At 45.9% G+C, this 10,231-nt stretch overlaps 1 long non-coding RNA gene across 10 annotated transcripts; it reads left to right on the forward strand.

The window, feature by feature from the left end:
* The first annotated feature begins 6,865 nt into the window (after positions 1 to 6,865).
* LOC140674439 (uncharacterized) lies at positions 6,866 to 9,664 on the forward strand. Of its 10 annotated transcripts, none has more exons than XR_012048218.1 (8): positions 6,868 to 7,508; positions 7,596 to 7,660; positions 7,758 to 8,644; positions 8,780 to 8,848; positions 8,993 to 9,057; positions 9,176 to 9,350; positions 9,443 to 9,505; positions 9,585 to 9,664. It is a non-coding gene; the product is annotated as an uncharacterized lncRNA (long non-coding RNA). The 10 variants fall into 10 exon arrangements; XR_012048221.1 differs by having other exon boundaries at positions 9,448 to 9,505; XR_012048217.1 differs by having other exon boundaries at positions 6,867 to 7,508; positions 9,176 to 9,505.
* Positions 9,665 to 10,231: the final 567 nt, after the last annotated feature.

Genomic DNA, 10,231 nt, shown 5'->3' on the forward strand with positions numbered 1-10,231 from the left:
ATCGGTTGCCTCTCCATCCGATCGGCTCTTCTGAAGAGGACTCCTCCGGAAGGGAGGACGCTCTTCAGGCGGGCGCGCTAAGGCCCTCGCGTAGTGTCTTCGTTACTCCTCAACCCCCGCCCAGCCACGCTCCGGCTTAAGGGCTTTCGCCCCCGGCGTACTATGTGGCGTTCACCATCATTTCCGCCGCGACCGTCGCGTCCGTAGCAGGAACCGATTCGTACGCGTCCAACACCCAGGTATGCATGCCGGTGCTATGCATCCTGCCCGAGCCGGGGTCCAAGAGGAAATCCGGCTAAAGATGCGCTCTTAGCTATCCCTCCACTCCGGTTTCCCGGGGCTTCGGGACAGAGCCTCCCCACCACGTCAAGGTGGCGCATCATCGGGGAGGAACCTAACCTAACCTAACCTAACCTAACCTAACCTAACCTAACCTAACCTAACCTAACCTAACCTAACCTAACCTAACCTAACCTAACCTAACCTTTTTTTTTTTTTTTTTTTTTTTTTTTTTTTTTTTTACCAGCGGTGGGAGGAGGAAATGCATTTAGGCACACCCCAGAGGGTAGTGTCGGACTCACCTAACCTGTCGGCGCAAACGCCCGGCTAGTCCTACCGACTAAAACCTCCCCCCGGTGGGCAGGTTCTAGACCCGCCCACGCAGGTAAGTCCTGCTGTCTCTCCTAGTGTCCGGGCCACGGGTACGCGCAAACATTCTTCCGTAACCCGGACGGATATTGCGCTTGACCAGCATCCTTCTTGATCGTGAATCATCAGCCGTCCATTCCTGTATCCTGGACCGGGAAGGCTCGTCCTTTTGGGGGCCAGGGATGACTGAATGGGGACCTGGGATGACTTGGGGGTCCTCCTTTACCGGTCCATCGTTGCTATTGATCCACGGGAGAATCAGGTTTTCCCGGAGAGTTCCCTGGATCTTCTCTGCTGTTAAGTCACCTGCAACAAAACCTCCAATCACCAGATCTATAGATGGCCCGATTGGCCAATCTCTCAGACTGAGGTGATTTTTTTTTTTTTTTTTTTTTCGCATGAAGAAAAAACCAAGTTTTACTAATTAAATCTAGTCTATAGCCTCTAAGCTAAACTAAACTAAACCAAGCTAACTATAACTGCCTATTATTGCCTATTAGAGAGCTTAATCTAATCTAGCCTGTTTTATTTCTATGGTTTTGTGAGTTCTATAGTCTCTATAATAACTCCTCGTCAGAAGCAACGAGGGTAGCATCTCTAGTCCCAGTGTTGAGTGTTATTCCCTCGCGGATCCTTTCCTCTTCTTCCTTTATTCGCATCACAATGTTCGCGAATGACGAAGCCGCGTCCCAGCACTTGTCACCTTTCAGCATTGCTGAAACAATTCCCGGTAGAGAGAGATCCGAGCCAATAACGTTCGTCAACTCCCTTCTGTTCACCTCCCATCTTGTACAGGTCCGCCACGTGTGATCCGCGGTATCAATTGCGGAAGACCGGCAACTGGCACATCTGGGATTCCCTATTTTGCCAATTTTGTGTAGGTAGGCTGAAAAACATCCGTGCCCAGTGAGAAGCTGCGTCAAGTGGAAGGAGGTTCGACCATGACCCCTATTCAACCACAGCTCAAACTCTGGAACAATGGCTTCTAGGGTAACTCGCCCCCAGTTCCCTCTCTGCAATAGGCTGTTCATCCACTCTTCTCTTAACGATGCGGTTTCTTCTTCTCTGATAATCCTGATCTGTCGCTTTGTCGGTTGTTGCCTTCCTCTACGCAGCTCCACAGTCCTCGCGTAAGTTCTACTTCTCATTTCCGCCAGGAGAACTAACGGCGGAATCCTGGCAAGAAGAAGGGCAGCGTCTAGGGAGACCGTCCTGTATGCTGAAATGACCCGGATTGCAACCCGTTTCCATGCCTGATTAAGGGCTCTCTGACGCTCTTTTGTCTTACTAAGTGCTTTACACCAGACCGGAGCACCGTACATGCAGACCGACGCCAGCACTCCTGCGTACAGCCTTCTCTTGTTCTCACTGGGTCCCCTAAGATTGGGCATCAATCTTCCAAGTGCGCGCGACATTTTCGACAATTTCTTCTCCACGTATTCAAAGTGGGGATGGAAGTTTAGTTTAGAGTCTATCATTACTCCTAGATATCTCATATGCCCCTTGATCGGGATGGTCTCACCATCTATTCTAACCGAGGGTAATCGCTCCGGTTTCTTCCCTCGCGGCCAAAATAAGACTGCCTCTGTTTTATGGGTTGCTACTGTTAGTCCTAATGATCTTATCCTACCCACCGTAATTTCCAGCTGGTGGTTGGCTCTATCTATAACTTCCACCAGGGAACTAGCCTCCACCAGTACCAGGGTATCATCCGCGAAGCAAATCACTAGGCGACCTTCCTCTCTACTAGGGCCAAGGACAGAGTCAAAACCTATATTCCAGAGAAGTGGCCCGAGGACCGAACCCTGCGGAACCCCTGCGGTCATCGGAACTACCTCGATTCCCCTCTCGGTTGGGAACTCCACGGATCTCTCAGATAGATACCCGGATATAACGCGCCGTATATATTTCGAATATCTTTTTTTAACGAGGGCCCTTTCGATCACCTGCCAAGGAATGGTGTTAAACGCGTTTTTTATATCGAGGCTAATGGCGATCGCGTAGTCTTTCCTCTCAATTGCCGACTCTACCGTGGACTTAACCAGTTGAAGGGCGTCGATGGTAGATCTTCCCCGCCTAAAGCCGTATTGGTGTTTTGCCAATGCCGTGAAGCCGTTATTTATCTCCTCCTTCCTCATGCGCTCGATGATGAGGCGTTCCAGGGACTTGCCCATGTCGTCCAACAGGCAGATAGGGCGAACTTTAAGGTCACTCCCAGAAGGGTCGTCCCCCTTAGGTATCAGAACCAGTTTGGCCCTTTTCCAAATTCTGGGAAAGACTCCATGTCTCAAGCACTGGGAGAAAGTTGAGCGGATGCAGTCCAAGAACTCGTCTGGGCATTTCTTAATTATTTTGGCAGGGATTCCATCCGGACCGGGAGCTGAATTGCCCACCCTCTTCCCCCTCAAGATCTCTTTTATCTCCTGGAGTGTAACCTCGTAGTACCGATCAGATGGATGATCCTCTCTTCGTCGAGTGTTCAAGGATGCAACCGTGTTGGCAGCATGAGGAAATAGCTCTTTCACCAAGCCGACTGCTTTTCCGTGCTCGAGGGTCTCAGAAACAGTTCGGCCGGCTCGTCTTAATTTATTTAATACCAGCTTATATGGTATGCCCCATGGATCTCGATTAATGGTATCAATAAGCTCTTGCCACGATTTGCTCTTAGCCCTAGCGATCGCTTTTCTAAGATCTCGTTTCTCTCTACAGTAGGAGAGTTGTAATCGACGCCGGGTTCGTTCGTAGTTGTTGTCTCGAGTCTTTTTCCGTAGGTGGCGTTGCAGCGTCCTCCTGGCCTTGATCGTCTTGCGTCTTTGTTCGTCAATTTGGTCATTCCACCAGTATACCACATCTTTCCCTCGTCGAGTGGTGCTTCTTGGAGTACTTGAATCGCAGGCGTCGCGCAGTGCCCGCGCAAGCCGTTCTGCTTTTTCTTCGGGTCCTGCTTCCTCGTCATCCACACTATACCAGGTAAGAGTCGCCTGAAATTTGTCGGTATCCATCCTCTCCCACTTCCATCTGGGGTAAGTCTTGGTGATAACAGAACTTCCGCGAGACACAGGAACCTGATCTACTCTAAAGGTAATGTACTGGTGATCCGATAGTGACTCCACTTCCGACCTGACCCTCCAGTCGGTTATTCGCTTAAGCAGTCCCGGGGTAGCCCAGGTGAGGTCCACTATAGAATTCCCCTGTGGACGAACGCAAGTGGGCTCCTCACCTCTGTTAGCTATCCTAAGATCAAATTCGGCCGCCATATCTTCCAAAAGCCTACCGCGATAATCCGTGGACCGGGCGCCCCATAGAGCCGATTTAGAGTTAAAGTCACCACAGATCAGAGTATTATTTCCAAGGTGTCGTATCTCGCTGCCGATTTCCTCTATTATCCTCGAGAATTCCCGTCGATCAATATTTGGCGAGATGTAGGCCGAGATCACCGATACGTCACCTATGGACACCGCCAGATAGTTCCTCTTACGACAGATCAGTCTGCAGAGGGCACGTGAGTCTCCAGGGCAATAAAACACTGCAGAGTGTCCATCTAGGCTTTCATACCAGTTCGCGATTGTTGGGATTCGAGCCGGTTCGGAGATCACGCACAACGTGATGCCCATTTCGACGACCTGTTGCCTTAAAAGATCAAAGGCTCCCCTGCTATTGTTCAGGTTGCATTGAATGATTTTCATATCGCACCGGAATTAGTGCTTGTCGAAAGCTGTCTTTCTTCAACCTTGCTACTAGCTCCGCATGGGTAACCACCCATTCGATGCCTAGAGTCTAGACCCAATAGTCTACAAGGTAGACAATCGGTAGGATTGGGACAACTGGAGACTTGGTGTCCCTGTTCACCACACCTGAAACAATTCCCCGACCTATCAACCAAGGACTTGCACCTACCTCTAACGTGCCCGAAATCCCAGCATCTGTAGCATTGAGTGGGTTTCGCTTTAAGCAACTCGACACGCGCGACTGTCCATCCTATCCTAATTTTCGGAGTCTTGGAAATTCTTATCGCCACAGCTAGTGGGCATCGTACCCAGGTCATAAATAGGCCTATCCTCATAGGCCGGATTTCTCCCATTTTTAGCTCATCGTTGTTACAATTACCGAGCCTTGAGAGTTCGCTGAGAATATCCTCTCTCCTGACCGAGCCATCGAATCCTATCAACCTAAACTCGCCCTGAACAACCGGTCGGGTGATAGTAGCCGCCTCTCCAATTACCTCGGTTAACCTAGTTTGGAGGTTTTCAGCCTTCTTCCTGTTGTCGGGACCGGCTATTTCAATTATCCACCCCCCATTGGCGGATGTACGAATCCTGGATTTTTCGATCCCCAGTTCCTGCAAGGATATCTTCTGCTTAGCTGTCCTAATGGCGTCTGCGTATGAGAAGCCCTCGGTCCTTCCCCTAATAACGACCGCTGAGGTCGTGGGGGCCCTGCGCCTAGATCTAGGCTGCGAAATCCTCGCTGATCCCTCTATTAGTTCGGACCTTTCCTGGGTGATAGGTGGGTCCATCTGATTACCTCGTTTCCTTCTGGGTTGTTTCCTCCTGCGCTTTGTTTTGGGCGAAACCCATCCTAACGATTCGCCCGCGCTCATATCGGCAGTGTCCTCACTGTTGACTCGTTTGGCTCTCGGTTCCGTCGTATTAGGAGGAGCAACCTGAATATGGCTTATTATTCTTGGGAGAGCTTTAGTTTTCCGTACCCTCTGAGGCTTGGGGGGCTCAATATGAGTATCACTCCCACTCGCCAGGGGATCTAATATCCTGTAGTTATCTATTTTATCTAACGTTGATTCCGGGCAGTTAGGATCCGAGAATCTGACTTTATTATTAGCCGAAGGGCACAGGGGGGGAAACTCCGTCGAATATTCGGAATTCCTCGTTTTCTCCAATCTCATTTCAAGGTCCCTCATCGGTGAAGTCCCTTTATTCACCTGTTCAGTCGTGAAGGTCCTTTTTTGGGTCTGTTCTTTGACAATCGTGGCCTGGAGACTCTCGATAACCTGTTGCATTTTCTCCATGTCACTTCTCAGCCGGACAACCTCTCTTTTATAACCAGCAACCTCCGCCGCCAGCTCGAGGTTTCTCTTTCTCAAGGTTACTGGATCTCCCTTGTCCTCGTCTCTCTCTGCGAGTATCTTTACCGCCTCACCTATAGATACTAGTCTTTCGCTGATCATGCCACTTAAGGGCCCTTTAAGATTTTTGCTCCCTTTTCTAATGATGTCTATATCATTCACCCAGCCAATGGTATTTACTCTTAATCGAGAGGACGACAGATCCCTCAAGGCGCCGAGATCATTGGGAGTCTTCCTCATCTGCTCCACAATTGTCTTTTTCCCTTTCTTATTATCCGCAGTGCTGAGGGAATCGCAAGTGAGGTCAATAAAGCTTCCTCTTGGCGTTCGCTTTTTCCTTTGAACCCTTAGCCCTGCTTCTTCCTCGTCCGTCTCCTCGTCCGTGAACAGTCGCACCTTCCTCTTCGGTCTGATGTTTTCCGTTTCCATGTCGCTATCATACTCTTCTTGTAGGTTTTTCCTAGCATCACCTTGGGGTGGAGATGGACAGGGAGACAGTTCCACTGTATCTTCCGGGATAGCTGACCTCGGGGTAACAAACTCGTCGTCCATTGGCGGCGGCAAACTATCAATCGTATTGCAAACAAGTTGGTCCAATCCCTCTGTGTGTGCAACACTTCCCATGTCATCCGCAGTTGTCGAAATATCGACAGCCGATTCCTCCATTCCGATTTTAATTAATTTTTTTGCGTTAATTTCAGATTCCATTTTGGTCCCACGAGAAATGTCGGAAGGGTGGTCCGTCTGGGCAGAGCCGCTTGCCCAGATAAGCCTAACTTCACTGGGGGTGTCGGCCGGTGCCCCCAGGAGTCGTTTGAGACTGTGCCTATTCAGCTCGCCACAGCCACGAGCCCCTGAGCACGTCCTCACACCTCGGGCTACGAGCTACTCTTATAACTAAGATTCATAACTCAAACAACTAACTAACCACTAAAATGCAAGAATGCGAGTATTGTGAACAATAGTTAAAACTAAAAACTAAAAAGGTAAATAGGATTACGCGAAAAGTAATGCAGCAATCAACAACCAGTTACGAGTATTGTGATCAACGCATATAAGGTAAGTATAATAAGTAAGTATAATATATGAGTAGCTATGACTCCTAAATCAAAATATGTAATTCTTATCTCAAAATATAATATACGAACGCAGTAAGTAAGCACCTGTATCGCCTACAACAAAAGATAACCCAACAAGAGAGTGTCATAACAAACAGGTGTGATATCTAAGGCAATTATAATTCAATAAACGGTTATACTCTCCCAGATCACAATCCGAGTACAAAATGCGAGAACACGGACACAAAACTATCCGCCATATGCTTGACACCGCCGCCATATGTAAGACACTAGCCGCCATATTTGTGACACTCGCACATGTGGGTCCATCATACCTACGAACGCGCCATGTAAACGCGCCACCACACGGGCCGCGTAATGGCCGCCTGTCACCTATGCCATCGTTATCAGACCAAGCAGAGTGCAAGCAGTTCGATATAGCCGTTTGATCGCGCAACGGCAGTCCACGGATAATAATCTTTTTCTTTTTCAGTTGTGCTGCCGTGCTATGACACCCCGTGTGTCAGATGCGCCAAGAGGAGTACATCGACGGTGTCCTGCACCATCAACGTCAGCTGTTGCCATCCCTGAGTATTTCATCCATTATGTTTATGTTTATCGTAGATAACCTAAGACTGCCAGTTGCGACGCTGGGGATGCGTCAAGTGTGCCAGGAGAAGCGCACTGAAAGCACCGCGATGCTCTCAACAACTGTTCTGGTATTCTACATTCATCCGCACTTGATTTTTATTTGCATTTAACATATAACACTCCAGACTACAGTCTTATATACCGTACTATTTCAGGTTGTCCTTCCAAATTGTGACTGTCGCTCAGTACAGCGATACACTGATTCAACTTAATTACAAAGGTATCACACTCATTATCATAATCCAAACTAAGATCATCAATCTGTTGCTTATGCCTTATTTATCGCAGAGGCGCATACTAATTAACATTAATTATAGGTCGCAGCCAGACAAATCTGTCACCGGAGAGGATGGAATGCATCAACTCATCGACGGTGTAATAACTTATAGTAAGTATTAAATTAATTTTAATTTATCTATTTAAGCTCCAACCCCCACCAACTATTATGCCTAATAAATTAGCATAACCTAACTTGTCATTGATAGGGTCTTAACCTAAAGTGTTATAGGCCATTTGCATGGACATCCTTACTGTTATAGTTCCCTTGCAAGAAAATAATCTGTTTTGTTTTGTCGTGTAAAATGTGATACCAAATATTCCGCGGTATTGACAGTAACAATAACGATAACCTCCTCTGTTTCAGATTACTTATAGACAGAACGTATGATAAGCATATTGTTTTAGAGTATGTATGACCATAATCATCTATTTGGCTATATTTTATTATAGATACTAAAATTTATTAGTTCATCATTACAAATTATGTGGGTCAAATCTATATTCAACCATGAATAATATTTATCACTATGAGTTCCAAAAGGAGGTAACCGGTATGTCAATGTTTCTCACATATTAAGTTACTGTCAACTCCCCAACACCTACGATATTAATAATTCACACTACTCTATTACGCTTCTGCCTTACAGTTGTAGTGTATACGCAAAACAATGTTTACAATGTTTCAAATGTATCACCGCAGACAACCAACAACTATCGTTTATTTACAGATCACTACTTTTCAGCCCAGCACCGGAGAGGATGACAAGATCATTGACTCACAACATTGTCAATTTATGGCGTTATCTGCAATACGCAGCCTTGTATCTAATTTGATGCTTCTGTTCATTTCGTTGTGTTGTGTTCAATGAAGAATACCGAACATAACCATCTCAGCTGTCATTGACAGGGACCTTAACCTCAAAGGGCAAGTATCTCTTGTTAACCAATGTTATATGTGCTAGTACTTATTGTTCCTAATTATTATCGTCTGTGTTATATTAATAGTATTCTTCTTAATTATTATCGTCTATTTTATATTAATAGTAATCTTCTTTTCCAGGAAAAGACGTTCAGAGGACCCGACACCGAGGGGTCATCTCATTACTTCAACGGCTCCAGGTTTTCAACGGTAAATATTTTGACAATCAGAAGGATGAGGTTGGATTGAACAGCTCCCATCCTCTCACCTGTCATCTATCGTCTGTCTCGTTCTATATAGGTATATAACTAACTAAAATAAATCTAAATCTAAGGCACTTTTCTTCTGTTTCAGGATATTCTCTCAGGGATAATATCACCGCTATTTCGCTAGTATTAACTAGTACATTTGTAAATAAGGTAATTTCAGATATTTAATTAATTATACCTTCTATTTATTCACTATTGAACTATCTGATACTATCTATCACATCAAGTTAGTTAACTGTATCTAATTCCTAGTTCTCTTATTTTCCAGGTTTTTTTTTTTTTTTCCAGCAGCAAGAAGTCGGAAAGCAGCAAAGGATTCACTCAGGAGGTAGTCACCGAGATGTCAAGCGATGGTAACCAGGACGATCCCGCGAGTCCTCCGGATCATCGTGTCGTTTCCTGTGGAAAAAACGGACGAGACCAGACACCCGCAATCGTCAAAGGTAAGTTTGACAATTACTGGTCACGCCGACACTTACGGTCAGCAACATTGCTGATTTAGTTGTTAATCTCCTAATACATTCCTCCTCCGCAGAGTAGAGACCAACTTCCGTGCAGGAACCACCACGATGTCAATGACAGATCTTTGTCACTAAAAGTATGTATTATAAATAATATTCAGTCTGCTATTATGAAATGTGACAGGTTAGCCTAGACACATAATCCTTCTTTTCTAGATTACTGTTTCGTCATCCGGAAGCTTTCGGCGCATCCGGACGAAGAATACAAATAATTGTCAATAAAGATTTTCAATTCTTGTCTCTATTTTTATAAATTAACAATAACTAACACATGAGAATACACGGACCATTGCACAGCGGTCGTGAGCCATTGCACATCGGCTCACATAAGCCAATTATCCACTTGCCAATCATCACATGTATCTTCTCCTATATCTCACTAACCTCTCAACCCTCCACTAAAACAAATACTGGCTAAAAATTAATTAATAATATTTTAACATTCCTTCTGTTGTATGTCATTCATTAAAGTCTTCTGTTTCATGTAGCCAAACATTCATCGCCTGTCATCAACTCAGCCGCCATTACGAGAAGCGCCCTCCTTAGATATCAGTGTTGTCTCGTCACTTAGTTATTACCAGCCTAAGAAATAAAAACTGTGAAGGCATGGTAACCAACCTCTTCGTTTTACACCGATCTTCTATTCCAGTATTCATCACGCATTTATCTTGCACCTCACTCATTTACTCACAGTGCACGCTCTTAACCAATTTATTTCAATTAGTAATTTAGTCTGTCTTAGTTGTTGGTGAGGCAATTGTTGGCCATAGTGTAGCTTAGCTAAATTATTGTACACTCTATTA

The sequence above is a fragment of the Anoplolepis gracilipes genome, chromosome 16, assembly GCF_047496725.1.
Source record: "Anoplolepis gracilipes chromosome 16, ASM4749672v1, whole genome shotgun sequence".
NCBI lineage: Eukaryota > Metazoa > Arthropoda > Insecta > Hymenoptera > Formicidae > Anoplolepis > Anoplolepis gracilipes.